The 27,029-nt window shown below is 44.5% G+C and overlaps 1 protein-coding gene across 1 annotated transcript in view; it reads right to left on the bottom strand.

Moving 5' to 3' along the window:
- SYT5 (synaptotagmin 5) overlaps positions 1 to 27,029 on the bottom strand; it is a 475,772-nt gene that overhangs the window by 287,132 nt on the left and 161,611 nt on the right. The window lies entirely within an intron of this gene.

Below are 27,029 nucleotides of genomic sequence, written 5' to 3'. Positions count from 1 at the left end.
ACTCTGCGTAACGGGCGGGCCGGCCCTGACTGTCAACCAGGGGCAGTTTAAGAGAAAAGGGGACCTGTGTGCACACTGCGTGGGGCCCCCCTCCTCTGTAGCACAGTAGACTTTGCACAGGTGAAAGTCTCCGGAAACATGACATATCCCCATGTTCCCAGTGACTAAACTCTACTGCATATGTGCAGGTCTTCAGAAACATGGAATTCACCATATTCCTGTGGAGAAATCTCTATTGCGTATATCACCAGGAAAATGGACACTGTGCTTTTTCTGCAGCAGCAGTGCCGACGTGGGACTCTAAAGATTGAAGTACTTGAAAATACAGATGGAGCCACGCTAATCGTGCCTTCACTTGAATGGGAGCGTCTCAACGCGTTCCCAGCCTGACTGGGCGGACGGATTGCCTAGTCATGCCGGGAGTGCTCGTGTGCGATGGAGCCACCTCAGTTGATGCATCATACACATTGCACCCACCTATGCTGTCAACAACTTGCATGAAAAAAAATAAAGAAAGAAAGCAGATGAAGAAAAAGTGACAAACTCCCTTAAGCCAAATATTTTATTTTTTTATTTTTTTTGTAGATATGATTCATTGATTGGCTAGCCCCCGTTGTCTGTTCAGATGATAATTATTATTTATTTATTACCAGTTATTTATATAGCACAAACATACTCCGCCGAGCTTTACAGAGAATATTTGGCCATGCACATCAGTCCCTGCCCCAGTAGAGCTTACAATCTATATTCCTTACCACAGGTACAAGCACACACATTCAAGCTAGGGTTGATTAATTTTTGTTGGGAGCCAAGTAACCTACCAGTATATTTTTGGATTGTGGGAGGAAACAGCAGTACTCGGAGGAAACACACGCAAGCACAGGGAGAATATACAAACTCCACACAGTTAGGGCCATGGTAAGATTCGTGAAAAGTGGTTATCGGCCAATTCAATTGCAGATGAAGTTAACGTGATAATTCTCCATAGGATTTAATGCAAACATTTTTCACCACTTTCTGAGCAAAATTGGGGGAAAAAATTCACTATTTTATTTATTTATTTATTTATTTATTAACAGTTTCTTATATAGCGCAGCATATTCCGTTGCACTTTACAATTAGAACAACAGTAATAGAACAAAACTGGGTAACAACAGACAGACATAGAGGTAGGAAGGCCCTGCTCGCAAGCTTACAATCTATAGGGAAATAAGGTATTTTAAGGTAAAAATGTCAGGACTTGGATCAGAACCACTGGGACAGGACAACCTCCTTAATGATTTACTTAGAATATTTTTATTATCTTAATTTGGCCAATAACAACGTCATTATTTGGTTGCAAAATGCAGGAAAATGGGTTAACTGATGTGGAACGAGTATATGGAGGTGCTATATGAATGGGACAGGTGTTTCTAAGATTGCAGGTGGGCGTTAGATGTTTTTTTGAAGATTCTTTTTAAAAGTGACTGAAAATGACACAAATATACACTTACTGCAGAGGCATTTTTCTGCACACCTGATTTAAGTAGAGCATACATTTTGCAGAATAACACTTGTTTTCTAACAATTTTTCACTGTTTCAAAAAAAATGCTTATACAGTACCCTGTAACAGCCATTTGACACAACTTAAGAATCCCAAATACTTTTTTTGGCCACTGATAGACTTCTTTACTGTTATCCAATATTAGTTTATTTATTTTTATTTTTATTTTGGGGGGGGGGGGGGGGGTTTACAGGAAGATTTCCCTATTTCCACCTATACTTACCACATGAAAAATCTGCAAGAATTATTTGGTGAAACACATAACACCCATTTTCAAATTGGATTGCACAGCCACTTTTTATCTAGAAGTCACGGGAATGGCCATGGGAACCAGGTTCACACTCAGTTATGCCAACTTATCCCTGGATGAGTTTGCAAACCGCCATGTATGGGGTGATAACTATGGCATGCACCTGGTTTTCTATGACTGTTATTTAGACAATCAATTTATTATTTGGGATGGGGATCTTTCCACTGAACAACAGTTTGTTTCTTCTTTTAACAACACATTTCACTTATTTTTCACCTCCACTTTTAATAAAAATATCATGGATTTCTTGGATGTGACCCTTGAGGCCAATGGTTCTATTACTCACACCTCTAACTATATTAAGACTGTTAGTACCCAGTCATACCTACATTTTGGAAGTGCTCATTGTCAATCCTAGAAGATCAATATTCCTAAAGGCCAACTAATGTGCCTATTAATGAACTGTTCTCTTCCCGAGGTGTTCCTTAAACAAGCAAATTATATGATTAAGGGGTCTATTCATGAAACAGTGAAAAGAGTGGAGAAACAGAACAGTGGAGAAGTTGCCCATGACAACCAATCAGCATCTCCCTTACATTTTATAGAATGTACTTGATAAAGGCTTCATTCAAATCTGATTGGTTGTCAGTGGCAACTTCTCCACCAGTCCTTTTCTCCACTCTTTTCACTGTTTCATGAACAGACACCTCACTCCTTTAAGAAAAGAGGGTATCTGTAAACACATTCTTCAGACATCCCTTAGTGAATTTTTAACTATAGATAGATCTAGCCTATCACAGACTAAGAGGGAGAGGATTACCATATTTAGGAGCGTCACGAATAAGGAGATATCCTTTGTATGCAAATAGAATTTTTGTTATAAGGTAATAAGAAAGTATAAATAAGAACTACCATATTTCAAAAGAAGATAATATCCTAAGGGATCTTCCCACCAAAACCTTTTGTCATTTATAGGAAAAATAAATAATTAAACCCTATATTAGCACCCAGTCAAATAATAATAATAATAATAATAATAATAATTTTGTTTAAATAGCGCTTTCTCCAATGGGATGCAAGGAGCTAAACAGATAAGGAAATACCTGTAAATACCCACATAGGTGTATATATACACACACTGTTGGCAAGCAATGCCTACTGATCAGTTCTCCTGGTTTCCACTGATGTGTGAAGTCCAGATGTACAATGTGCTCTGCTCACACATGTCAAAGAAAACTACCACAGTAACTAATAACACTAAAAATGTACACATTATATTACCATTTTCATCAATTGTTGTTCTGTATATATAATTTATTTAATTACTTGTGATTGCGGCATACGATTAGTTGGCCGCACAACTAGACCTTTATAATAACACCATACACAAAGTCACAACACATAATTTGTCCTAAACTTTTTGATGGTACATAACAGCAACCCTAGTTACTTGAAAATTGCGGGTGAGAAAATCCCAAATATATCTAGGGGAGGTAACAATTATACAACTCTGTTGCGAGTAGGTCTTTTGGATGTTCAGGATGAATTCCCTTCATTGAGAAGGTCTCAATGAGTCTATTGAACTAAATTATTTATTTAATGACTTCCAGGATTAGGGAGATAGGTTTCACTTCACCTAACCCTGCAGTACTGTATATGACTCCTGGAAAGGACCCTGAATTTCTGGGTGCAACCATATTGAGCCCTTTTTTTTTTATTATGACCTCTGCTCTCACCTCCGTAGGCTGCAAACTCCTCCAAAGGCCCACAAATCCGCTAGAAGCCATTTCTGCTGCTCTCTGCACCTATTTTATCAGCTCCAATAGGTTTGTAGGGTGCCCCATCATTACCATTTTTTCTTATATGTTAAATAAAGACAACAGACTTAGCCCAAGGGTATTCTTTTGAACACAAAGAACATATTAACATAAATAAAAAAACTAAGTTTCATGTAAAGTATAAAAGTGAAAAAAAAAAACAGTTTAGACATGTCTCCATTTAAGTGCTTTTACTGTACTGTATTTTACTGCAACTGTATCCTTCCTGCCACATTTAAATCCAAACTATATACAGATGTTGCATGGCTCAGATACTAAATAATGTTAAATTGCTCCAATCCTATATAATAACAGGTTAATGCTGCTTCGAGAGGTGAGAATTCGAGTGTTTTGAGTGCCAGCAGCCACTAGATAGCGCCCAAAGGAAATATAGAGTTTAAGAGGTTCTAGTGTGCGCAATAAAATCCAGAAATCAGCTCGGTGATATACGCGTTTCGGTTATTACCTTTTGAGAAAGGTAATAACCGAAACGCGTTAAGCGGGATTGTGCTGGATATCCTGACGTTTCCTGAGACTCCATATTCGCCACCTGGAAGGAAAGCCGTGAGTGCCCGGGACTCTGACTATACCTGCCGAATAATATCTCAGCGAGCCAGTGAGGTGTCTTTTGGGAAATCGGGAATAACGTTGTGTGATATGCCTTTTTATCTATGTTACTATGTGAGTGCATTTTAAAAAAAATAAATATCCGTTATCTGTAAGGGCTTGCTGCACTATTTGCCTTTCTTTCTTTGTTATATGAGAATTGGAGTGGTAGGAGCTTGAATCTCCAGACGAAGTGGCCCTCCCCCTCCTCCATCTGATTTTGTGGAATGGGACAGACTGTTTGATACAAAGAAACCAAGATATGCTTAAAATCTCATGGATTCTTGTGAGTGTGATGTATTGAAATAAGAATTATCACCGCCTGACAAAAAGACTCTACACTATTGTGTGCCTTTTGTTTCCCTTTTGTGTGTACTCTGATTGGTATATGCCATTAGAGACACATACTATATAGGTTGTGGCCTTTGGAAGAATTGTGTATGCAAAGGTGACGTGTTAAATCCGGAGAGCGCTAAAGTGGAATATATTATCTGTGTAAAACTAGATAGCGCCCGACAGAGAAATTCAATTGTTGCTCCATTCAGGTGCGCACAGCTGCCGCCGCTGACTTTACTGTTATGTTGTTCCTTCATTTTGATGGGCTGCTAACTAGTACTAAATAATTTAGCAATACTAATTATTTTTTTTTCTTTTATTTTAGCAATGACATGAAAAGATGCATTAATGAATAGGCTCCAGTTTGAATCAATGATGTGACTCAAGGACGTAGCTAGCATAGGTGCAGGGAGTGCAGCTGCTATGGGGCCCAGAACTGAGAGGGGCCCCTCTTCCCTGTCAAAGTTACATGTGTTATATACATTTTTCATCACTGTGAGGCACATAGAGGCCTTTACAAACGTTTGCCTTATGGCCTACAATATATCTTGTTATGCCTCTGTACCTGCTCATTGTAATGTGGTATATAAATGAACAGAAGGGCTTTATAATGTTACATAATATGAACTGGTATACTGTAATGTGGCACAATATGAAGTGGAGGCACTATAGTATGATATAATATGAACTGGGGGCACTGTAATATGACATAATATAAACTGTGGACACTTTCATAATGTCAATTGGGGAGATCTGTTGTACTGGCAGCCCTACAATGTGACATAACATGGACTAGGGCACTACTATGGTGCATAAAATAAACTAGGGCACTATTATGGGGCATAACATTAACAACTGCTGCGGAGCGGTGTCTCTCTAGAAGAATTAGGTCAGTGGCCCCTTCAAATGTTGTTATGGGGCCCACAAAGTTCTAGCTACGCCCCTGATGTGACTAGTGCCACCTGAATTTGTAGTCTGAATATTGGTCACTGCATGCGGGCAATAGACTCCCCCTGTGTCTCTACACAACCGGAAGATTTTTTTTTGAGTCAGTTCCAGTACATCTACAAAACATGATTTGTTCAGAACATCAGGAATCACATAAATGGCATTTGCTCTAATCAGAAATACATCCTAAGGCAGAAAGTTGCAGTGTTTGAATTAGAAATGACATTTTAACGGTTTATTCAGCCGGCTATTGTTGACTGTAGGTGACATGTGTACAGACATTTTCTTGTGTTCAAAATTCTTCTGTCATCTTCCGCTTCCAGGGAGAAAAGGAGGGGGCTCTGACACCCTTGGATGAGTTGAGGGTAGACTGTAGAGGACAAGCTCATACTGAAGGAAAAAGATGTAACCTTTTATACACTTATATCAAGCTCTGTAAATGAGTTTTTCATAATGTTTTGCAGTGTAGATAATGGTGGAAGGATAAGGTTACTGCATTAATTGGAAATTGCTTGGGAGGGGTGCAGTGGCGTACATCTAGAATGGGTGTAGGGTGTGCAGTACACATGGGCCCAGGAGTCCATGGGTGCCCCGCCCAGCTCACCCTGCAACTGTGAAATAATCAGTGCAGCACAAGTCTCTTAAGCTATCCCAGTGGTGCCATCTTTCCACGATGTATTCGGACAGATGGCATCGGCACAACAGACAGACAGCAAATACTCCAGCACCAGAATCTTTTCTCTTTAATGCACATGCACTAATATTCCAAATATTGATGAAAAAATGGCACAGCCGGGAATGACTTACAGGGGTTCTGCTGCACAGACACTGGCCGCCGCACAGGTATTGGGGGTGTGTGTGTGGGGTGGTTGCCCAAATGTCCCCTCATCTGTTAAACTTAAAACGCCCATAAACTGGTGCAAAAATATCAGGATGGACAGCTATGGTCAGCCGTAGAGGCAGTTAGAGGAAGCACAGCGACGGTTTCAGCAAGAGAGCCACCAGCAAAGGAGATTCAGCTAATCAGTAGTCTGTAACACCAAGATGGGCCCACGGAACGGATCCTTGGGAAACCAAGGGCCTACTAACACGTTTCTTTATACTGCACCTCGCGATTTCATCAGAGGTGTGTCTCAATTAGTAGTGCATAGAGGTATCCAAATGCGCTAATTATTCCTGATTTATAATATTTTAGCTTAATTAATAAGTTAAAATTGCACAGAAAAAAGCAAAGGTGATAGGGTACGTATTCACGTATAGTGAACAAACAGAAAACTTTTATCATACTGTAAATGTAGTCTGTATTCATACATAATAAAAGAATAAACTTTGCAATGTAAAACTCACAAGTGAAATGAACACATCAATTTGGGGAGAGATGTGTGCTGAGAGGTTCGCTCAGCACGCATCTCTCCCCCCGCTCAGCACAGCGCGATGTGTGCTGAGCGTGCGGGGGGAGACGGGGGCGCTCATTTCACCCAGCGGGTGTAGTGAGCGACTTGCTAGATTGGCCTGCATGCAGACCAAACTAGCACCAGCGATAGCGATGCGCGGGGTTGCGCATCGCTATCGCTGTGAGGGGGTACACACGGAGTGATCGCTGCTTAAAATCTAAGCAATCTAGTCAGATTGCTTAGATTTTAAGCAGCGATCGCTCCGTGAGTACCCCCCTTAAGCACTCCCTCTGAGAAGAGCATACAACATACCAGCTTATTCTGCATTATATCACATATACAAAAGAGCCTATCTTCTTGAATGCTGCACTGCTGAATCAAGGCCTCCTTATTTTGCCTATGATGTGCAGTACTGTAGGTAATTCCTGGAATTACTGTAGGTACACAATGCGTTGTGCCAAATCGCTCTGTCAGTAAAGAATCTATACCACTCAAGTCATGATGCCTACAACTGCAATAGTAAATATCATCTATAAATAATAAAAGAACAATGTGGCCAGTGGGAAAATATAAATAAATATGTAAACTGTATTGATTGATAATGATATTCACTTATGTATAACTTTTGACAACAGCATCATATCAGGTGATACTGATATGATGTACATAAAAGAGACTGCAGAGGTGTATATGTAATGGAGCCAGGTGTGCGGCGGACATAAGGGCCTGAACCAGGGAAGGGGTTATCCATTGCACTTGCGGGGCCCTCCAGTATGTTTCTGGTGCTTTATTCTGAAATATGGTGCAGGAGAAGAAAGCAATGTGCTAGAGTCTTTGTCACCTACAGAGTAAGCTTTATAGTCCTTCTGCACAAACTTGCAAACACTCCTGGTTCTTGCAGAAGACACCTGATTTTTCGGGAAGTCCCCCCGCACCCCAGAAGAGTGGGCAACCCTCCTGCATACTGCCCACTTCCGAGAGAAGTGAGTGGAATGGGAAGAATAATACGGAAATTCAATGAGAGGGTGGCGTCTAATAGCATGATTATCCTGGCTCTGCCCCCAATGCCGCCCACCATATTCTCCTCTTCGGGCATCCCCCAGAGAGGCAATCGTCAGTATAGGTAAGTATGCTGCTGCACATTTACCTTATTTTTAGGGTGAAGGGGCCCAAACGTGTTTTTCCAGGCCCTTAAAACACCGCTAAGAGACTAAATGCTTCTGATGCATCATGGTTCTGGAATGGTGGGAGATGGGCTGGAGGCACTATACTGAGCCTTCCATACAGCTAGGCCACTAGGCATATGGTTATGTCCCTAATTAATGGCAATGGTTTGTAAGAAATGTTATAATTAGTTATCTACCTTTTTATAACTTTTACAATCATTTTGTAAAAAGAAAGTTCAGGAACGTCAATGTATATAAATGAGAAATCACTTTGAATACAGCTGAAAACTAAATGAAAAGGGTGCCTGCTGTGAGAACGAAATGTAATTTCCATTCGGACAGACTCTTTATCACATATGCAAAGAGATAGAATTGTGTTTGTCATGTTAACAAAATATGTGTTATTGCTACAAGACATTACTAGGGCAAGAAGAGAATGTCTGCTTACAAACTCCTTGTACAATTAAACAGACATATGCTGCCGACTGCTCATGACTAGGGGAAAGAGAACTGTACCAACCATTGTACTGCAACTTCACACTAACCGGCAGTGTGGCGCTGCGCTGCATTCACAGGAAGGTTTACTGGCTGGTAAATAAAGAGGCCGCATTTGTGACCGTTTCTACACGTGCCAGACGGCCCATGGACACAGCTTGAATATATTTATTATTTATAAGCATGCTTATGTGTAATTAACTCATTGCTTTAATTATGCTGATTTGTTTTATGCTCTTCTCCCAACAGGACAATACCTACAGCTGACCTATTGCCCTCTACCTTTATCATAGAAGCAGTACTGTAAAGGGCTCTGTACCGCCCTGTGCTGGCCCCATCCACTAAAAGCATGATGTCCTGATGTCGCGCCGACGGGGGTGAGGCCGCCAAACACCTGGAAGTGTCAGCTCTCCGAGTGACTGCACAGATTGCAGGGTGCCTGCCTGGAGTTCCCTAGGGTCGCTCCGTGAGGCACTGCCACAGTGATACTGGCTGCCAGTATCACTGTGTAAGTAGCATGTTAACCTTGATGACATCATTGACATGTCAATGCCTGGATTCCATGATTGACATAGTCACTATCGATCCAGTGACTACTTCTCAAATTCTGCTGGTAAGACAAAATCATGGAACAGTGGGGCAGATGTATTAACATGGAGACGGCATAAGGAAGTGATAAACCAGTGATATGTGCAAGGCGATAAAGGCACCAGCCAATCAGATCCTAACTGTTAATTTACATATTGGAGCTGATTGGCTGGTGCCTTTATCACCTTGCACATATCACTGGTTTATCACTTCCTTATGCCGTCTCCAAGTTAATACATCTGGCCCAGTTTTTGAAAAATTCACTTGCATATAATCCCTTATTTAACCTTCCATAAATATTTTATGAGTTGTGTGCACTCTAAAAGGTAATTATTTTTAATGTTTAAGCACATTGTAAAGAAGATAATTTCATTTTTCTTTTTCACAAAATCTGGTCAGTTTCCCTCATTAGAGGAAAACCCTGGGCTTCTATTCACAAGTAATTTTAAATCCATCCCTGGCACATTGTCCTACACCAGTGGTTCCCAAACTTGGTCCTCAAGGACCCCCAACAGTTCATGTTTTCCAGGTCACCTAGCAGGTGCACAGGTGTATTCATTACTCACTAACACATGCACTAGACTAGTGGAGCTAATTATTTCTCTAACGTCCTAAGTGGATGCTGGGGACTCCGTAAGGACCATGGGGAATAGCGGCTCCGCAGGAGACTGGGCACATCTAAAGAAAGCTTTAGGACTATCTGGTGTGCACTGGCTCCTCCCCCTATGACCCTCCTCCAAGCCTCAGTTAGATCTCTGTGCCCGAACGAGAAGGGTGCACACTAGGGGCTCTCCTGAGCTTCTTAGTGAAAGTTTTAGTTTAGGTTTTTTATTTTCAGTGAGACCTGCTGGCAACAGGCTCACTGCATCGAGGGACTAAGGGGAGAAGAAGCGAACTCACCTGCGTGCAGAGTGGATTGGGCTTCTTAGGCTACTGGACATTAGCTCCAGAGGGACGATCACAGGCCCAGCTTGGATGGGTCCCAGAGCCGCGCCGCCGGCCCCCTTACAGAGCCAGAAGGCAGAAGAGGTCCGGAAAATCGGCGGCAGAAGACGTCCTGTCTTCAACAAGGTAGCGCACAGCACTGCAGCTGTGCGCCATTGCTCTCAGCACACTTCACACTTCGGTCACTGAGGGTGCAGGGCGCTGGGGGGGGGGGGCGCCCTGAGACGCAATAAAAACACCTTGGATGGCAAAAAATGCATCACATATAGCTCCTGGGCTATATGGATGCATTTAACCCCTGCCAGAATCCATAAAAAAGCAGGAGAAAAGTCCGCGAAAAAGGGGCGGAGCCTATCTCCTCAGCACACTGGCGCCATTTTCCCTCACAGCTCCGTTGGAGGGAAGCTCCCTGGCTCTCCCCTGCAGTCACTACACTACAGAAAGGGTTAAAAAAGAGAGGGGGGCACTAATTAGGCGCAGTATTAACTATACAGCAGCTATAAGGGGAAAAACACTTATATAAGGTTATCCCTGTATATATATAGCGCACTGGTGTGTGCTGGCAAACTCTCCCTCTGTCTCCCCAAAGGGCTAGTGGGGTCCTGTCCTCTATCAGAGCATTCCCTGTGTGTGTGCTGTATGTCGGTACTTTTGTGTCGACATGTATGAGGAGAAAAATGATGTGGAGACGGAGCAGATTGCCTGTAATAGTGATGTCACCCCCTAGGGGGTCGACACCTGAGTGGATGAACTGTTGGAAGGAATTACGTGACAGTGTCAGCTCTGTATAAAAGACAGTGGTTGACATGAGACAGCCGGCTACTCAGCTTGTGCCTGTCCAGACGTCTCATAGGCCGTCAGGGGCTCTAAAGCGCCCGTTACCTCAGATGGCAGATATAGACGCCGACACGGATACTGACTCCAGTGTCGACGGTGAAGAGACGAATGTGACTTCCAGTAGGGCCACACGTTACATGATTGAGGCAATGAAAAATGTTTTACACATTTCTGATAATACGAGTACCACCAAAAAAGGGGTATTATGTTCGGTGAGGAAAAACTACCTGTAGTTTTCCTGAATCTGAGAAATTAAATGAGGTGTGTGATGATGCGTGGGTTTCCCCCGATAACAACGGATAATTTCTAAAATGTTATTGGCATTATATCCTTTCCCGCCAGAGGTTAGGGTGCGTTGGGAAACACCCCCTAGGGTGGATAAAGCGCTCACACGCTTGTAAGGGCTCTACCTTCGCCTGAGATGGCCGCCCTTAAGGATCCTGCTGATAGAAAGCAGGAGGGTATCCTAAAAGGTATACACACATACTGGTGTTATACTGAAACCAGCAATCGCCTCAGCCTGGATGTGCAGTGCTGGGTTGGCGTGGTCGGATTCCCTGACTGAAAATATTGATACCCTAGATAGGGACAGTATATTTTTGCCTATAGAGCATTTAAAAGATGCATTTCTATATATGCGTGATGCACAGCGGAATATTTGCCGACTGGCATCAAGTCTAAGCGCGTTGTCCATTTCTACCAGTAGAGGGTTATGGACACGTCAGTGGTCAGGTGATGCGTATTCCAAACGGCATTTGGAAGTATTGCTTTATTAAGGGAGGAGTTATTTGGGGTCGGTCTTTCAGACCTGGTGGCCACGGCAACAGCTGGGAATTCCACGTTTGTACCCCAGGTCGCCTCTCAACATGAGAAGACGCCGTATTATCAGGCGCAGTCTTTTCGTGGACAAGCGGGCAAAAGGTTCCTCATTTCTGCCCCGTGACAGAGGGAGAGGAAAAAGGCTGCAGAAATCAGCCAGTTCCCAGGAACAGAAACCCTCTCCTGCCTCTGCCAAGCCCTCAGTATACGCTGGGGCTTTACAAGCAGAATCGGGCACGGTGGGGGGCCCGTCTCAATGAATTTCAGCGCGCAGTGGGCTCACTCGCAAGTAGACCCCTGGATCCTTCAGGTGATATCTCAGGGGTACAAATTAGAATTCGAGACGTCTCCCCCTCGCCGTTTCCTAAAGTCGGCTTTACCGATGTCTCCTTCTGTATTCCCAGCAGGTGATAATCAAGATACCCCTCCTGCAACAGGGAACGGGGTATTATTCCACACTGTTGTGGTACCGAAGCCGGACGGCTCGGTGAGACCGATTCTAAATCTAAAATCTTTGAACACTTACGTACAGAGGTTCAAATTCAAGATTGAGTCACTCAGAGCAGTGATTGCGAACCTGGAAGAAGGGGACTACATGATGTCTCGGGACATCAAGGATGCTTACCTTCATGTCAAAATTTACCCTTCTCACCAAGGGTACCTCAGGTTTATGGTACAGAACTGTCACTATCAGTTCAAACGCTGCCGTATGGATGGTACACGGCACCCCGGGTCTTTACCAAGGTAATGGCCGAAATGATGATATTCCTTCGAAGGAAGTGAATTTTAGTTATCCCTTCCTTGGACAATTCCCTGATAAGGGTAAGATCCAGGGAACAGTTGGAGGTCGGTGTAGCACTATCTCAGGTAGTGTTGCGGCAGCACGATTGGATTCTCAATATTCCAAAATCGCACCTGGTTCCGACGACGTGTCTTCTGTTCCTAGGGATGATCCTGGACACAGTCCAGAAAAAGGTGTTTCTCCCGGAGGAGAAAGCCAGGGAGTTATCCGAGCTAGTCAGGAACCTCCTAAAACCGAGCCAAGTCTCAGTGCATCAATGCACAAGGGTTCTGGGTAAAATGGTGGCTTCCTACGAAGCAATCCCATTCGGCAGATTCCACGCAAGAACTTTCCAGTGGGACCTGCTGGACAAATGGTCCGGGTCGCATCTTCAGATGCATCAGCGGATAACCCTGTCACCAAGGACAAGGGTGTCCCTCCTGTGGTGGTTGCAGAGTGCTCATCTTCTAGAGGGCCGCAGATTAGGCATTCAGGACTGGGTCCTGGTGACCACGGATGCCAGCCTGCGAGGCTGGGGAGCAGTCACACAGGGAAGGAATATCCAGGGCTTATGGTCAAGCCTGGAGACATCACTTCACATAAATATCCTGAAGCTAAGGGACATTTACAATGCTCTAAGCTTAGCAAGACCTCTGCTTCAAGGTCAGCCGGTGTTGATCCAGTCGGACAACATCACGGCAGTCACCCACGTAAACAGACAGGGTGGCACAAGAAGCAGGAGGGCAATGGCAGAAGCTGCAAGGATTCTTCGCTGGGCGAAAAATCATGTGATAGCACTGTCAGCAGTATTCATTCCGGGAGTGGACAACTGGGAAGCAGACTTCCTCAGCACGACCTCCACCCGGGAGAGTGGGGACTTCACCCAGAAGTCTTCCACATGATTAAAAACTCGACAGGTATTGCGCCAGGTCCAGGGACCCTCAGGCAATAAGCTGTAGACGCTCTGGTAACACCGTGGGTGTACCAGTCAGGGTATGTGTTCCCTCCTCTGCCTCTCATACCCAAGGTACTGAGATTGATAAGATGGAGAGGAGTAAGCACTATATTCGTGGTTCCGGATTGGCCAAGAAGGACTTGGTAACCGGAACTTCAAGAGATGCTCACGGAGGATCCGTGGCCTCTACCTCTAAGAAGGGACCTGCTCCAGCAAGGACCCTGTCTGTTCCAAGACTTACCGCGGCTGCGTTTGACGGCATGGCGGTTGAACGCCGGATCCTGAAGGAAAAAAGGCATTCCGGATGAAGTCATCCCTATCCTGATCAAAGCCAGGAAGGATGTAACCGCAAAAACATTATCACCGCAATTGGCGAAAATATGTTGCGTGGTGCGAGGCCAGTAAGGCCCGACGGAGGAAATTCAACTGGGTCGATTCCTACATTTCCTGCAAACAGGAGTGTCTATGGGCCTGAAATTGGGGTCCATTAAGGTTCAAATTTCGGCCCTGTCAATTTTCTTCCAAAAAGAACTAGCTTCAGTCCCTGAAGTTCAGACGTTTGTAAAAGGGGTACTGCATATACAGCCTCCTTTTGTGCCTCCAGTGGCACTTTGGGATCTCAATGTAGTTTTGGGTTCCAAAAGTCACATTGGTTTGAACCACTTAAATCTGTGGAGTTAAAATATCTCACATGGAAAGTGGTCATGCTGTTGGCCCTGGCCTGGGCCAGGCGCGTGTCAGAATTGGCGGCTTTATCCTGAAAAAGCCCTTATCTGATTTTCCATTCGGACAGGGCGGAATTGAGGACTCGTCCTCAGTTTCTCCCCAAGGTGGTTTCAGCGTTTCACCTGAACCAACCTATTGGTGGTGCCTGCGGCTACTAGGGACTTGGAGGCCTCCAAGTTGCTAGACGTTGTCAGTGCCCTGAAAATATATGTTTCCAGGACGGCTGGAGTCAGGAAATCTGACTCGCTGTTTATCCTGTATGCACCCAACAAGCTGGGTGCTCCTGCTTCTAAGCAGACTATTGCTCGTTGGATTTGTAGTACAATTCAGCTTGCACATTCTGTGGCAGGCCTGCCACAGCCAAAAATCTGTAAATGCCCACTCCACAAGGAAGGTGGGCTCATCTTGGGCGGCTGCCCGAGGGGTCTCGGCTTTACAACTTTGCCGAGCAGCTACTTGGTCAGGAGCAAAAATACGTTTGTAAAATTCTACAAAATTGATATCCTGGCTGAGGAGGACCTGGAGTTCTCTCATTTGGTGCTGCAGAGTCATCCGCACTCTCCCGCCCGTTTGGGAGCTTTGGTATAATCCCCATGGTCCTTACGGAGTCCCCAGCATCCACTTAGGACGTTAGAGAAAATAAGAATTGACTTACCGATAATTCTATTTCTCATAGTCCGTAGTGGATGCTGGGCGCCCATCCCAAGTGCGGATTGTCTGCAATACTTGTACATAGTTATTGTTACAAAAATCGGGTTATTATTGTTGTGAGCCATCTTTCAGAGGCTCCTCTGTTATCATGCTGTTAACTGGGTTCAGATCACAGGTTATACGGTGTGATTGGTGTGGCTGGTATGAGTCTTACCCGGGATTCAAAATCCTTCCTTATTGTGTACGCTCGTCCGGGCACAGTATCCTAACTGCGGCTTGGAGGAGGGTCATAGGGGGAGGAGCCAGTGCACACCAGATAGTCCTAAAGCTTTCTTTAGATGTGCCCAGTCTCCTGCGGAGCCGCTATTCCCCATGGTCCTTACGGAGTCCCCAGCATCCACTACGGACTATGAGAAATAGAATTATCGGTAAGTAAATTCTTATTTTCACTTGTGATTCTGTGAGAAGAGCTGGAAAACGAGAACTGTTGGGGGTCCTTAAGGACTGAGTTTTGGGAAACACTGTCCTAAAAAGTGTGAATTAAGGTATAATTGTAAGGTGGATAGGGGAATATGTAATAAACATAATTATGTCAAAAAAACAAACCCAAAAACATAAATATCTAATTTCCAGTGGCAGTTGCAGCGCAGTCCAAAATTCAAATAGAGGAGCCCCACCAGCTGCCACCACAAACTCTGCCAAACATTGCTGGCCGGGACTCACTGGCAGTTGGTGTGGCTCCCTTATTTGAATTTTAGACTGCGCTGCAACTGCCACTGAAAAATATATATTTATCTCTTTTTTTTATTTTTGAGATAATTATGTTTATTAAATATCCTCTATGGTCCTCGAGTTGTAATCATTTGAATACTGTTAGTCCAGTGTGGCCCTCCATGTAGTACCTCCAGCAAGTGATGAGACCTGGGTGAAACAAGCTGCATTTTCGTTCTGTACAAAATACTGTAGGTCAGAGGTTCCCAAATGCGTACCATTGAGGTGCCTTCAGGACCACATTTGAAAACTTCTGATGTAGGTTCCAAGATCCCATAAAATGAGCCAACAAAAATATTTATTATTGGCAACAATTTCTCAACACTTTTTATTAAGAAAAAATTAGCTAATTCTTTTGAAACACATCAATGGCTTTCCAGCTGATAGACAAAATGCAGCTTTTTAAAATAAAATTGGCCTGGAACAGTGCGTCAGCTACTGTACACTCTCTAGTTCCAGCACAGTGCCTGAGCCACTTCTATCTGGTTTCCGGGTACCTAAATGATGCATTTGGTTGCTATGGAAACTTGGAAATAACTTTCTTATAGTGACTTAATGCAATCTGGTAAGAGGGATAGAATTCCATTTTTATTAGACAGATAAATCAGGGATAAGACAATTGGATTCCCCTTGCACCCACTGGATATTTGCACCATATCCTGTTCCTTTAATTGACTCATTTTGCACTTTCCATTTGAACTTTATCAAAAATGCCCACTGTTAGCACACTGTACAAAGCACTAAAATACACTAAAGGAGAATGCACAAAAATCAGCACAGTTAGCTGCTGACATACAATAACACTGTCCTTTATTACATTTTGGGATGCTGATGCAGAGCTATATAGTGTGTGGCTGCAAGAGATTGGATGCGTGGCTGCACACTGCATGGATTTGCTCAATCATGGTGCTGGTTATTATTTTACGGGGTACGGGTAGCTTCATATAGTAAGAAATCTCAAAATTTTTATGCGTGATCAAGTGGCTCAGTGGGTGGGGTGTTTGGCTGGGATGCAGCAGGTTGTGGGGTTGAGTCCTGCATGTGGCAGTATATTGAAATGTGTTATTTAATGAGGGGTATTGTGGCTGAATGGGGGCAAGCTCTCGGGTTGAATGCTGTAATGTGGCTTTGTGTCCACATCCATTTTCTTGCAGTGTTCCATAAATGTGTGAACGCCTCTGTTTGTCATATCAGACTAATGGTGCCCATACACTTGTGAGATATTAGGTGCTATCCTTCGATTTCAACCTCATCTGTGAGAGAAATCGAAGGATTGTATGCACATTTTAGGTACCTTGAGACACGATGCGCGGGCACACCGCTCTAATGTTGCGTCTCAAGATAGTATGTGCTGCACTTAATATTTCCCGCATCACATGCGATGTATGGGCACCATAACTACCTATACATCTATCTAATATCTAGATATATTTAATTGCCTGCGCTAAGGGATTGAGCTGCTTTCTTAGAATAGATTTTTATGGTGTTTAAAAGAAAGCGCTAGGGATGTTAGATGAAATATTGCATATGATAGTTACTAAAAAACGTGAATATGAAATTAAATGTAAAGCGGTACCTATAAAAAAAGAAAAAGTTGTTATTAATAAAATGTTTACACTCTTTTGAGTGAATGTGGAAGAGGAGGTGGCCGGCAACACTTTATTACTGCTGAATGTCCATGAATTCCTACCTTTCCCTGTGCTAAACTTCGGTGCCGTGGAGAACACTGATTGCAGGGACCGCCGGGTGCCAATTGAGAAGCCGCTGGACGCCGCTGTGAGCACTGCGGCTCCGGTGTTGTTCGTCCGCGGCTGCTGGTAGTTGATGGTGCTGGCGGTGCTTCCGAGCACCGCTGAGTCCAGGGCTGGCAGCGTTCGCGTGTCCTGCTGTGTCCTCCGAGATGTACTCCGGCGTGGTGTTGGTATCAGCTGAAGTTGCAGCGGGTTCTGCTTGTGTTGCGGCTGTTGATGGATTGTCCTCTTTGGAGTGTAAATGATAATCCCCAACGCGTTTCATGCACTTTAATGCACTTTTTCGAGGAGTGAAATGAAAAGAAATAATTTTATTGAGTTTATTTATACTAAAAATAACCGGAACTTCCGGTGGAAATGACCTCATTTTTTGGTAGCAACCATGTGTTTGGTTTTTTGCTGTTAAAAGATAAAAAAATTAATTATAACTGGTACCGCTTGTGATTGGTAATTTTTTCTTGCTTTTAAAATTAAGTGATTGTGTAAAAATATTAGTTTTATGAGGAGAAATGGTTATTAATTTTATTGTTATTATGAGAAAATGATTATTAATTTCTTTATTTTTATTTTCATAGAAAAGGATTGAGTTCTATTTCTATGTTTAGACCTCTCGGTGTCATGGTTTTTAAGTCAAAGATCCATTTAGTTTCTGTCATTTTTAATTCTTCGGAGATGTTTCCGCCGGCCGTTACCACGGAGACGGAGGTCTGGCGCTAGACGCGGCTGTGTCTAGCGGTTGCAGCGGGAGACAGGGAGTCGGGGCGTATTGGAGCAGGCACACATGGTGAGTGCAGGAGGAAAGCACCACCGCGTGAAGGGGAAAGAGAGAGGAGAGATTCCGGCAGCCAATACACTGTGAGGCTGTGACTGCAACCCCAGCCCCGACCAGCAGCCACAAGGAGAGGAGCGAGTAACAGGTACCCACTATTGTTACAGGTACTTGTTCATTCTTTACCCTGGTCGGCTCACACGTGGTGGGGCCTGCTATTACAAGGGTCCCTTTGAATAAAGAGAGTAATGCCCATGCCCCCATAACACCCTCCAATCAGTGACTGACTAGATACAGAGTGGCCACAGAAAAGGGGCTCTGATGAGAACTGTGCAGATATCATTCATTAGGAGTGCTTTACTGACGTGTCCCCCTGTTGTGATGCACTCAACTGTAATTACTTGTTAATTTAAAACCCGGCACTGGAATGGAACTCATGTTCTCCTTCTGCCAGCCTGAGCCCCTAAATACTCCTCAGTAATTGACATTAAGTGGTGTTTTATTCGGACTAGCATTACCTCCTTTGACTTACCTTTTTGTGGATACAAATACCCCGAACCCCGTTATTCATCGTTGCTGTGTTATCTTTAGGAATTACCCATCTTACACGCCTTCCTGCAAATACTTACCTGGTGTCTGCTGACGCCATCTCAGGAAAACACCATTACCGTGTAGGCTTTATTAAACCCGAGACACTGATATTATACGGAGACCACCGTTCAGGAACTGAATGTTACACCTTGGCGTCCAGCGCCACTCGGTGGAAAGTCTAGACGGTTGTGTAAATTTAGTACCAAACCAGTTCTTACCTGACAATTCTTAAAGTTGAAATTATACTGCAATGGTTGATTTTTGCTATTACCATTACCACATGCCTTAATACTAATGCTTGTGTTGCTGATGCCTAATGTATATGTTTCACTATTAACGCAATTAACCTTATTGCGGTGACTAATCATCTCCTTACAAATAAAATTGTTGTCACCGTCGATTTGTCTTATCCTTTATCTTCGGGGTTCTCTTTGGGGTGTCCATCTTTCTGCCACAGGCTCCTGAAGAAGAAGCCACGAGAGGTCCTGAACCAGCAAGCGTCAGCTGGAGAAAGCAGGTAGGACACTACACATCACAGGGGCTGACATTACATATCTATCTATCTATCTATCTATCTATCTATCTATCTATCTATCTATCTATCTATCTAATCTATCTGTCTATACAAATCTGTCCTCACACATCCTTGCCCAAAAGAGAAGCGTGGCGTGGCATACGCATTGCAGGGAACAATCACTGCCACACATATTGTTTGCTATTGATCGTGGGTAAACCTAACAAACTACAACAGGTAGCAGGAGCTTATCATCCCTCTACCTGAGCACATAAGTCCCTGCTTAGTCCCCCTCCATGTTTGTGGCAGCGGGAACATCCTCCTGCTGCTGCTTGCATCTGCTTCCCGCGGGAAAAACCCCCAAGCGCCACAGCATGCCGGAATTCTTTGAACGCTTTGCAGGCAAAGATGTATAGGGATACAGCTGTAAGTATCTATCTATCTATCTATCTATCTATCTATCTATCTATCTATCTATCTATCCACAGTATATTATTCTATCGATCGATCGAGCTATTTGTATCATATCAGTCTATCTCTCTATATACATCTGTTTGTATCATATCAGTCTAACTCTCTATAAGCTATATTTACAAACCCATGTCCATCATTTTGCAAGTATTTAAAATATAATTGCCATTAAGAATGAAGATATATGCAACATGTGATAAAATGTCAGCTTTTCTGTGGTAACAGTTGGCAGAAATGGAAACAGATATGAAATCATTAGCTGCATGAAAGAAAACGTGTTACAGAAGGGCTGGTGTGGAGCAGACGTAGCATTACATGTGAATTCCCTCACGCATTAGAAGCTGTGAAAGCACACGCAGGACAGCTTGAATCAGCAGACTCAGTTATTTGTGTCGATTGAAAACAAAACCTGCTAGAAATACATATAGTGAACTAGAAAATATTAATGTACAAGAATGATACGGTTACAGCAAAATTATTTGCTCGTATTGATATTAGTTAAATTACAACATTTACCAAAAAGAAAGATATAGTTTCAAGCTGAGGTATCTACAATATCCTATATTCAAAATACTGTTTTATTTAGCTGCCAGGCTAGTGGACATATGTATATTACAACCCCCAAAAACAATAGGATCAGACATGATCATAATACAATTCTGTTACACTTAATACAAATATATAGGACAAGACCACACCTCCCAAAACCACCTGATCTCCAGATATTATACCGTATCCGGTCTTTAGGTCGACAGCACTTAGGTCGACACTCATTAGGTTGACCACAATTGGTCGACATGCATTAGGTAGATATGGTCTATAGGTAGACATAGTCACTAGGTCGACATGGGCAGAGTCGACATGGAATAATATCGACATGAGTTTCTCACATTTTTTGTAATTTTTTTTAACATTTTCAGATTTACGATCCACGTAGACTGCAATTGAGTAAGCAAAGCGAGCCATGCGAGGGAACACGGTGCACTAATTGGAGTTCCCGGTCACTTTACGAAGAAAACGACACCAAAAACCCACAAAAAACTCATGTCAACCTTGTCTTTGTCGACCTAATGACCAATTTTTCAGGTGTCCACTTTGTCACTGTCGACCATTAGTGGTTGACCTAGTGACTGTCAACCTAGTTACTGTCGACCCTATGATCCACACCCATATTATACAGGCTGAGGCAAAATAAAAAAATAAAAAAACTCTCAGATTTTAAAGGTTAACAAAAACGTCATGGTACTGTAAATGCTATTCAAAAGTTCAGTACATAAACTGTATTTCATGCACTTAAATTATCTTCCATTGGTTTTGAATAGGATATAGTATCGCAGCCTCAGTTCACTAATGGTTCTCCCTCTCCTTATAGCAGTGTCATCAGCCCCCTGTAATCTGGCCATTGTAGAGTAGAGGGGGTGGGACAGCGATGACGCTGAGCAGAGCATCTATCTGGAGGTTAGTGTGGGCGGGGCTGCCTCCATCCTTGATTACTCCTCTTGTGCAGGCTCTGTCCCCGTTACATTAAGACTTGCGCATGCGCAGTCCTAATTCCCGAGGGGGCAATGGGGAATCCCGGGTTTAACTGAGCTTTGCAGGGCAGCGGAAAACTCCTCCATGAATCGAGAGTCTCCCACAGAATACGGGAGGGAAGGCAACTATGCTGTCAAGCCCCTCGAAGAAGCCCGGGCTCGGGTAAATAGTACCCGCTCCCCTCCCTCTCGGTACCACGGAATATAGACAGTACAATATTACACCTCCCAACACCACTTGATCTCTAGACATCATCATAATACAGATGTGTCCTTTGTCAACTTGCCTGCGAACGGTTCTTGCGTGCGACCGCATCATGATCGAGACAAGCTGTGGCAGCCTGTGACTTACGGAAGTGTATGTACCTTGCATTCCTATGGAAGCGGGTGCATACCCACTTGCCCACAGCAAATGAATCACATTTGCCACAAATAGGCGGCAGGATGACAAAGGACACATCTGTATATTACACCGTATACATGACAGTACATTATTACACCTCCCACACCACCTGATCTCCGGACAGCACTGGATCTCCAGAAATCATCATAATACATTACACTGTACTATATACAGACAGTCATAGGCAAAAATCAAACAGCCTCACGACTATCATTTGCACACCGAGATTTATGTAGTTAGTACACATAGGGTGGAATTCAATTGTTTGAAAAGTCGGTTGGATGTCTGTTTTTTCCTCTCTGTTAGATAGGAAAAAACAGACACCCATACCTCCCAACTGTCCCGATTTTCGCGGGACAGTCCCGGTTTTTGGGGTCTGCTCCGCTGTCCCTCCCGCGGACCACAGTGTCCCGTGGTGGTGGTGGTGGGGGGGGGGGGGGGGCAGTTGGGAGGCACCTGCACTTGCTGCTCTGCTCAGTTCAGAGCAGAGCAGCAGTGAATAGACACTGTGCGCATGTGCACAGCGTCTATTCCTGAGAGGCAGAAGGACTGGGGGCATGGCCAGCAGCTCACAGAGTGCTGGCCATGCCGCCACTGTGACGAAAATTGGGGACGTGGCTCGCAGGAGCGTCATCCACGCGAGGCCATGCCCCCCTTTTAAATAGGCCACGTCCCTTTTCTTCGCCGAGCAGAATGTCCCTCCTTGCCTCAGTTGAATGTTGGGAGGTATGGACACCCAACTGACTTTTCAAACAATTGAATACCCCTCATATAGTCAAATATACACACACACACATTATATATATATATATATATATATATATATATTTATCCCCCTCTCCCCATTTTTTCATACTTTTCTTTTCTCTCTGTTCCCTCGGCCTGCCCTTACCTTTTTTCGTCCTTCCCTTTCTCATTCCCCGCGGTCTCACCCCTAGAGCTGCACTGTATCCTACCACCCATATACTGCTAATTCCGTGGAGTCTAGACAGCTCTAGATAAAGCGGCACCCCCCAAAAAAAATAATTTGCGGACTCCCCCAAACATTTCAGAGGCGCCAGTCAATACAGTTTACTCTGCGCTGCCTCCGTCACCTACATAGTACAGAATTGTACATAGTACTAGGACCCGCCGCAGCTCTCACAGCAGGTCCATTGTGCAACAGGCGCTACTGTGCATGCACAGCCATGGGTATGTTTCCTTCAGTGTTCATTAGCTACTGATGCACTGTGGCTCCAATTACATCCCTAGAGCCTTTGCAACATCCTTAATTGCATTAATTTACACCACCTAAAAGAGGGAGATGAGTTCACATACTTTCCAGTAAAACCAAGCCACTGTACCTGCAGCAGTGTTGAACTAGGTGATCTATGGGATATATCCTTACAGTGCCACAGAGAGCAGCAATGCATCCACAGTGCAGAAAGTCTGAAACATTTGCAAAATCATTAATTTATACCACCGCCACTATATGTACCATATATACTGCCACCACTTTGGTGCCCAAGCACCCTACTGCGCTCACAGTAACTTTAGAGCCTTATGATGCATTCTGCATGAGATGCACTGCAATTCCCAGTAAACCTCGTACATTCCAGCCTGCACTGTAAAGATCCTGCTATATAGGGCCAAATTAAGGCTTGTGGGGGCCCCGGGGCAACTAAATTGTGGGGGCTCCCCAATGAAATTAACACTCTGGTGCTAGCCAGAGAGGGTGCAGACTGGTCCACATTAGGGCATTGTTAGCAGAATTGGGGTGCCCAAAATGTATGGCACACAGTTCCCCTCCTATATGCCCTACAGTGCCCCCTGTATGCTACACAGTGCCCACCCAACATGCACCACACTGACACCTCAATATGCCCCACAGTGACTCCACACCTAGCGCCCCCAAGTACTCACCTCCGAGGCCGGCTCTTCTTAAATCCCTTTAACTCTGTGTTCTGTACAGAGCAAACAGCTCAGAGCGTCTGGGTTACAGAATTTAAAAGTGTAACTGAGCACAGAATAATAGAAATGATTGAACCAGCAGCAACCTTCTGACCAGTGGTATTCCCCAATACCAGAATTGGACAAAAATAGGCAAATAGTGGATAGGATGGATTTGCTAGTATTATAGAAGAGAATATATATAAAAAATGTACTAGGGTGGCTCCATATACAAGGGATATATGGGGAAAACACGATATAGTGTAGTATATTCTGGGGAAAAAATATACACAAGCTTTTTATGCAATAGAATATATAGATAGTAAAGACGTGTGTATAAATCAATAATTCAAAATTATGACAATTCTTCACTGATTAAAAACAAAGCTGTTCGTCAATGATAAATGATGACGATAGACAAAATGGAGGTTTAACAGATTTCCGCAAAGGTTAGGCCTTATGGTAAAGGTGGAGAACTTGGCTCCAGAACCTGTCTCCTAGGTCCTGCTTTCCACTTTTGTCTGGTTCCCCTTCCACCTGCATAGATAGGATAGCACTTCTGTCACCTGCTGTTATCGCGTTTTGGGCCCTCTCTCTTCCTTCAGAGCGGCTCCCTGTTCTTGGCAATAGCAGGGTCTGATTGACTCTGTATTGGGGAACCATGTGTGTGGAGGCCCCAGCGTGACCATTCTTGTCGCCCCTCCCCCCTTAATACAGTACATACTACAGTATGTATATATATAAATGTGGACCTGGACCCCTCCAGCAGCCTGGGCCCAGGTAATTAGTACCCACATTACGAGTAGGACAAGTGGTTTTAGACTTACAGATGGGAGTAATCAGTCTGTTTCCACTATTTTTTTTAAAGTCCCCTAAAATGATCAAAAAATTTACTTAAACCCTTTTTCATGTACCCCAAGTTTAATTTTGGCACTTATTTTGCTGAAAAAAAATAGCTTTCTGGAGAGGTTGTGGTGTCTTGGAGCTCCTGCCTGACACCCGTTTAATTTGCCCGATAGAGGTTATTATTGCCGCGGTTTGAGTCTTTTCAGCCCCACACAACATACCTGTAATGGGTGGAGTGGACTGCGGAGCTGGCGGGGGCCTCCTGTTCCCGTGCGGGTTGCGGCCCACCCATCCACCAGAAGCCGGGGCCTCGATTTCCTGCCTGACCCGGACCGGAAGTGGGGTGTTCGGCGTTGGCGGGCGCTCCCAAGACCGCAGACACTTCTCTGCTGCATCACAACTCGTTCCCCCCCCTCCTGCCTGGCTGGCTGGCACACAGTGTGAGCTCCTCCGCGGCTGCATTCCCCGGAGCAGGGAGCCGCTGCTCGAGGTAGACGCGTTCGCGACGCGCTGGTGCCTGGGGCACCGCTTGCCGGACCTAGCTCTCCCCCACGGAAGTGAGCCGCGGCCACGACTGGTGCACGGATCCACCGCTTCCACCAACGCTTGGACCCGCTCAGCAGGCTTCGGGTGTTGCGGCCGCCGGGACCCTGCAAGAGAGAGTGACGGCGCCATCTTGGAAAAGGGCTGCTCGCCCACACTGCTAGGTAACTGGTCTAGGGGGTGAAACGGAGCTAGAGGGAAATGGAGCCATAAACCTCTATACCCGTCTCTGGATACCTCACTTTAGAAGGGGTTCCTTCTACTGTCCTGCAACCCCCAGGCACACTTTGGTGACTCCCTGCCTGCCTCCACAGCAGCGATCATTTTGCTCTATTACTACTGAGAGTTCACACTGGCTTGCATTCTCCCACCTCAGCATATTTACTGCACACCCAGCGCTGCTGCATTTATTACTGCTACTCCCGTTAGCGCTTGTCATTTCTGTTCACCCTCTGATTGATTACAGCATGCTTGTCTCACATTCTACGCAGTCCTTACCACTGCAGCATTGATGCCTTGAATTCTGCTCTTGCTCCATGCCATGATCCCCTGAATCACCCGCACACAATGGGGCCTGGTGGTTGATGGCATAGCCCGGGACACTTGTAACGCTGCGGGGACCCAGCAAGCCGGATATGGAATGTTTTTGATCCAACTGTGTGACTCTCTCCTGTTTCACTGTATAACTTCATGTATCGCGTTTGCTGATAGGGAAATCTAAGAAGGGAGGGCAATCATCTGCGGCTAAGAAATTCGGTGACAAATCCCAGCAACCTAACTTGTTTTGTTATCTTCAACCTGATATAGAAAGTGAGGACACTCATTTACCATCCTCTGTTTCGGGCTCTCCTGTCGACGCCGGAGTGATGGCGGGAGCCGACTCTTCACCATTGAACAAGGGGCCTGAAGATTCTATGGCTTATGTTTTGACCTATTTGCGTGCACTTCCTACTAAAAATGATCTACCTACCAAACGAGACTTTTTAGATCTGGAACAAAAGATACGTGACACGGTTAAATTTGAGATCTCCGTACTTCAGGCGGATATGTCCTAAATAGCCCATCGGGTTTCATATATGGAAGACCACGTCGATGAAGTCTCCTCATTTCAGTGGAAACTCTGTGACACTGTTGCTCTTCAGGCTCAGGAACTGAGGGCGCTCTGGCATCGGCACGACGACCTTGAAAACAGAGGCCGGATAAATAATTTATGTGTCAGAGGGTTGCCAGAAAATGTACAGGGTCCAGCTATCATGGACGCCCTCACTAAGATTTTCAATGAGATCATGGATGCGTAACCGGCCAATACCATACTGTTTGATAGGGCCCACAGAGCATTGTGCCCGAAAGGTCTTTCTTCTGAAGCTCCCAGAGACATGATAGGTCGTCTTCACTATTATCATGTAAAGGAGGAGATACTTAATAAAGCCCGCAAATTGGACCAGCTGGCATTCAATAATTCTGTGATCCAGATCTTCCCGGACTTGTCATGGTATACTCTCCAGCAACGTAGATCTCTCAAGCCCCTAAAGGAGGCTCTTAAGGAGAAGGGCATATGTTTCCGCTGGGGCTTCCCCTTAAATATACAAGCTACCTTTGAGGGAAGACAGGTTATCTTACACACGCCGGATGACTTGGACAATTTCTGCTCTGCACTGTCTATACCTAAACCAGCCTTGACGGAGTGGATTCAATCTTATCATCGTTTCGACCCTCCGACACCTCCGGTCAACAACAGGAAACGGGGCTCGACTCGGTCATCTCCGAATCACGAAGAAGCTGGGACCTGATGTATGATATTTTCTTTTTCATGGATGTGGAGTTGCCGGATGGAGTCTGAACCAGCCCTGGAGTTTCACGCTAGGCTATTGCTCCTCCTACGCACTAGAGACTCTGCTTTGAAGTTTAGTCATTTAGTGATATTGTCTTTCTGTGCTTGCACGCCTCCCCTTCCCCTGATAATCTTCTTGCTTGGAGTTATTGCATTCCACGGGTTTCTACAAGTTTATTTTCATTTGTTCATGTAAAGATATTTTTCCTGTTTGCGTTTA

Source organism: Pseudophryne corroboree, chromosome 10, assembly GCF_028390025.1.
Source record: "Pseudophryne corroboree isolate aPseCor3 chromosome 10, aPseCor3.hap2, whole genome shotgun sequence".
NCBI classification, from domain to species: Eukaryota; Metazoa; Chordata; class Amphibia; order Anura; family Myobatrachidae; genus Pseudophryne; species Pseudophryne corroboree.
The sequence above is the reverse complement of the archived record's forward strand: the minus strand, read 5'-3'. Positions and strand labels throughout refer to the sequence as shown.